The following is a 6,081-nucleotide window of genomic DNA, read 5'->3' as shown; positions in this document are numbered from 1 at the left end:
CCTAGTCAAGTCAATATGATTCCTCTGAGTACCCTCACAAATTTAAATGTAGCCGGAGAAGGCAGGTACAACTGACATGCATGCTAGCAGAGATACTTACACCCACCCTCACAATAACACATACACTCACACTAAAAACACTTGCACACACACACTTACCCTAACATACACTCATACTTACACATGCACACTTGCTTCAATACACATAGATTAACATATGAACACACACATTAACATAATCACGCCAAACAACTCACTCACCAATTACACATCACACCCTTATCTTACCTGGCGCACACTGTGCGAGCAGCTGTGCTTTTACCGTGGGGCCACATAACATCGCATTATGTGACCCCACAGCCAAACCGTACCACCCTGTTTTGGATATGCCTGGGGTGCAATTACCGACCTGCCCCCAGGGCCAGCCCACCCCTGCAGCTCAGCCCTTCTTGTAGGACAGACTTGCTGGTGTTAGCCCCTCATAACATTTTGTAGTGCGCTGAAATCACAACTCTCCTGCGAATTCACTTCCAAACTCCAGCTTCAGTGAAGGAACCCATTCTCAGTGGGAATAACCTATTTCGTAACCCCTTTTAAACATTCAAGACATTCTATGACATCATAAAAAATGTGCCCAAAAACCTATATTGACAGAATAGATCAGGAAGAAAATAGCGAAGTACACCCATGGCTTCCTGCAACCATGCCATATAAAGTAAAAAAAAAAACAATAACCGGAAAAACTCTCACAAGTACATTTTATTTTTATTATAAATGAGCTGATGACAACTCCCATCAATCTCAGCCAGGCCGATGAGGTGATGAGGGTGATGGGAGTTTTGGCCCACAAAAAATTTTGCACAAGGAAAAGCAAAAGGCTGGCATGCTTCTGAAAATATACCTTTTAAAAAAAATCTAACCTGTGTTTGCATATTGCATGAAAATGTAACCCTTTATTATCTGTACCTTCCTTGTCCCAATCTGTGTGCTGTCATGTAGTGTGCCCTGTATATACAAAAGCCTATGCATGTGGGGTATGTCCATAATCTAGAGATGCAGCTGAACACAGTTTGGCGGGTCTCTCTGCGGTTGCATATAATCTGTGCAATAAGTCCTAAATTTGCTGGAAAAAAGCAATGAAAATCTACTTTACGGCTCCTTTTTGCCAGAGACTGCCGACCAAATGGTTGCATGGTAAGTATCCAAATGCTCCTAGTGAAATACTCTGGGTTGTCTTCTCTCCAAAAATCTATACTCCTGTATATTTTGAGCCGGCGGGCTATTAAACAGTCCCACATGGGACACAGGCTTCACATAGTAAGATTTCAAAATTTCAAGTTTAGAAAAGAGGACTGCCATGTTCTTAAAAAAAACCCAGGACACTTACATTAATATATTTTAAGTGTATTGTTGTCACAGAACTGGTTTAGGGACCATTTTCATAGTAAAATGTAAGAAAAAAATCTTTCCAAATATTTTCATTATTTTAATGTATTATTCATACGAAATGCTGGACTATACGTTTAAAAATGGTATCAAAAGAAAGCTCTCTCTCTGGGCACACGAAATATTAAAAAGAGACGTAAAAATAGTGTAAAAATGCTGAAAATGGGGTTAACTCTTTGGCTAAAACTGTCAAAGATTTCGTAATGATAACATATTATCTCTCCACTTTTTTCTCACTCTGTGCCGATATATCCAGATAGTTCTACACTTCCCTGTCCCAGGCAGCCTCCACAATACACAATGCAAGAGGGACGCCATAACAATTTAAAGGGGCCACTCAGTTGTATATATGCATTAAAGTGCATATAATGGCTGCGGGGTGTCCCTGTAACACCCCCATGTTATATATGGTAGCACCTGTAACCCACACCTCTGCTCAGCCCGGCTGCTCTGTGTTCGAGGGGCATCTGTAGACTGAGTGTGGCAGCCAGCCAATGGGAGGGCGGGAGGCCCCGGAAGCTCACACACAGACACACAGCGAGGGAGGAGGCAGGGACTCTGCGGCTGCTGCTGCCTGGATCATTACAGCTGCAGAGAGCTAGGAAACCAGCCGGCTTTTTTCTGGGCCTTTTTTTTTTCTTTCTGCATCCAAAGGATGATTTTTAGACCCGGCCATTTTCACATCATTAAAGGGGAGAGCTGAATAGTGCATGGTGGTCCCCACAGCAGCCCTGAAACACTGTGTGAGTAACCTGCATCCTTTCTCCATCACTAGGCTCCCACAGTCATCATTAGTCATACTCAGCATCACTCTGCAATGTACAGCTGCACATCACTGTCACCACAAGCCAGAATTACTTATCCTCAGTATCACCTGCAGACAGAAGCGTTTATAAAATACCTGCACATATATGTAGTATGTTATTTAATATATATTATATATATATTCTTATATCATATGTTCTATTTCAGTCTTTATGTTATGATGCTGGTTTGTCTGTTTTCTATTGCAGGATCTATTGTCTCTGTTAATACAACCTCTAATAAACAACTATTTCTACTGTGTTTTATGGTAAATCTGTCATATTAGCCTTCATCTGTTTTTAACCCTGTGTTGGAATGTATGCCTCACCTGTCATTTCAGAACACGCATACTGTCAAAATTGCGATTTCACTGCACTTTGCTTGATGTAATGGAAACGCCAACATTTTAAGATTAGTTGTATTTTTATATGTATTTATTCACTTAAATATTTAACTATAAGTACCACTGCTAGCAGAATTTACGGAAGGTAAGACAGTGGCATAAAGCAGCATCTTATGTATGATTTAACGTAGGATACAAGACCAAATCTTTTAAAGGAATCCAATTTTCTTTTTCATTTAATTTACATCTTAAGTATTAGAATAATCCCGGTGCTTTTTTTTTATTGGTTGTTATGCTATTTAACGGCAATAGAGATAATAATATTGTCTTTGGCATTATGGCTTTTAATGGACGTTGACTTATTCTGGCATAAGACCACTAATAGAAGGTCCTATTTTTGTATTCTTTAGTAAATGACTGTTTTCTGTTATTTTGGTTTATCTGTATTCGATGATTTTGGTTGATTTAAGATTTAGGGCAGAGGAATCATGCCCGAAACTGAAATGACCTAGTGGACATACGATGACTTTTATATTAAACGTATTTGATTCTCAGACATAATCTTTTTTTTACCCTGATATTAATAATTATTTATTAATAATAAAAATGATTTTAGATTATTGATGACCATAAGACAATGTATGTAGAACCAGGAGAAGTGTCAGTAGCTACTAAAATCAAAGCTAAATTGTAACGTAGATATATTTGTTTGTGCAATGAACATGTACTTAGTTGCTGAATATTATATACCACTCTGCTGTAACTATGAAGACCTGATGTGTATGAGAACCCAAAAGAAGAACACAGAAGCCAGAACAGGAGCGAATAAGCCCAGGGAACTAAATGCAAACCACTGCAGGAGCATCCAACATTACAAGGCTGAAGCCATGACACTGGCCCTCGAGGTCTGGAGTACGGACAGTCATGCTAGGGCTTGAATGATATGATTAGGGGAATTTCTGTCACTCGTAATGGTAGTAAATCTGTTTAGTGTTTTATAGCAGATCTGCTTCATCAAATCCAAACTCATATTTGTATTTTATGTTTTGTGAATTGTTTTTGTGATATATTTGTTTTTAATAAAGGGATGTTTTTAGCTTGAAATATAAAAGTACAGTAGTGATGGGGGAAAATACCAAATCATCTGTCTATCTATCCTCTTATCAATTGATCTCACTTTATAGGGATAGCAAACCAACAGGTGGCCCTCATGTTGCTGAACTACATGCGGAAAATAACAGCAATATCTGAATAGCCACGTGTTGATTGCCTTTGTATCTAATCTTTCATCATTACCAATGTGGAGATGCCACTATTGAGTCACTTTTTATGAAGTTACAGTCTTCTAGATCAATTTGCCGTAAGAACAACATTTGTTGCTTTTTGTATCTTTTTAAGGGAAGAAAAAACACCCCAAGACAGCACTTCCAAGTTAGTAATGGCTCACTTGGCGCTGGGGTTTTACTGGGTTTCTTCTTGCCCCAGGGGGCACATGGAAGCCGTGTACTCAGCAGACTCAATGTTCTCTTGTCTTCAGGGAGCTTAAATGTGTACTTTCTGTCTTTTCTTGGCTGCACCACGTTCCGAAACTGTCTTCACAGAGGCAAGCTGTCTATGTTCATCTCCGAAGCAGAATCCACTTGCTAATTTGAGTCATATAACTAGCAAGTGGAAACCATTCAGAGTGAACAGCTTATACCCTGCTTATAGACAGCTTTTTTATTAACCTGTTTTACTAACATAATATTCAGGGATATTATTTTTTAAATTATGGGGAAACAGCTTCTTGATCCAAGGAGAGATCTGACTGCCATTCTGGGGTCAAGAAGGAATTTTTTTCCTTAGTTTGTGCAAAATTGGAAAGAGCTACAACTGGGGTTTTTTTTGCCTTCTTTTGGATCAACAGCAAGAAATAAACAGACATGATGGACGCATGTCTTTTTACAGCCTATGTAACTAATGATAAGGTGTTTTTTTGTTAACTTTTTCAATACCACTGCCAACAGAGACATTACAATCATTAAACCCCATGTCTCTGCCCTACCTGCTTTATGTCACTAATATAGTGTTAAGATTTCCAGCAGAAAAACGTATATGTGAGCTTCACTCATAAACAGGTGTAAGCATCCTGTGTCGGCCCGGTATGAACTATTTCAACTGGGCTGACACAGAGCTCAATGGGCGTACGTATTTTTATTTATTGATTTATATAGCGCCATCATATTCCACAGCGCTGTACAATGAGTACACAGTAGTACAAAACAATTTGGACCTACAAAACTCAAACGTGAGGAGGGAGCTTACAATACGTAAGGCAGGAAGGCACAGTATTAATGAAATTAGAACGTTCCCGGAGCTCAAATTATTCCATAAAGAGGTGATGTATCCTGATACACATTTTCTTCAGATTGTTTCTTTAAACATCCACTTTTTGCATCATCACTTAAAAAAAACAAACAGTGGAAACTTTCTGATAATTGCCCAGCTTTTGGCATTTTTCACTAATATTGCTATTTATATGTAGCCCGACGTGGCTACATCTGGCCAAACACCAACCTTGAAGACGGCAACATGTTTAGTATATAATATTTAATTAAGATCATGGTACACTTGTTGCTAATGTTTTACATGTATTAACATACAGTGTTTTTGTATCGACTAGAATTTTGTATGAAGGTAACATTGCATGGAATATTGTTGCTACCGCTGGAGACGGTTTGAGGGTAACCATAGCAATTGCAGAACTAGCAAAACGGCTCAATGTCTGACAGCTAGCCACAAACAATTTATGCCGATGATTACGTTGCATTGATTACTTGGATTGGCCAATATTCCCATATCGATCCTGTAATCCAGAACACTGTACATGACAAAGATAATAATAAGATAATTATAAAATTATAACAATAATAAAACAACATTAATGGGTTCATCAAAATAAGAGAAGCTTTTATGCTAAACCTAAGAATTGTGTAATGTTGGTGAGAGTGCCTGTGATGACATGCTGCAGTTTTCATTGTATTTTATAAGACGTATGCTGTAATGTATATTTTATACAAAGAAATATAAACAAAAGATTTCAACAGCTATCACCTAAGGAGACAATTATTTTGGGGACTGTGTATATTGTGTATTAAGAGATTTCATAGATGGCAAGTCATATCTTCCTTGCATGTAATTTGGCAGAAACGCAAGGTGTTTCCCGAGCAAATTAATTTTGCCTAATGCATTTACAGGTAACAAAATATTGCAACATTGGAATGACTTGTGGTTAAAGGTATCACATACTGCTTTAATATTTTCATACAGTTATATAGCTGTTTGTCTAAAAAGTAACTTTAATAAAAGGCTAGTGCTCCTCTTTTCATGTTGGTTTATAACTGGTTTGTTCACGCGCCAATCTTTTTGTTCTTGATTGGTTCAGGCATCCTTTGAAGGTCCCCCCAGTGCTGTATATTGTAATGAAGGTTAGCCTTGACAAAAAAACA

The sequence above is a fragment of the Sceloporus occidentalis genome, unplaced genomic scaffold, assembly GCF_023333645.1.
Source record: "Sceloporus occidentalis isolate IW3139 unplaced genomic scaffold, rSceOcc1.0.p SCAF_25, whole genome shotgun sequence".
Lineage (NCBI taxonomy): Eukaryota > Metazoa > Chordata > Lepidosauria > Squamata > Phrynosomatidae > Sceloporus > Sceloporus occidentalis.
Note: the sequence above shows the minus strand (reverse complement) of the source record.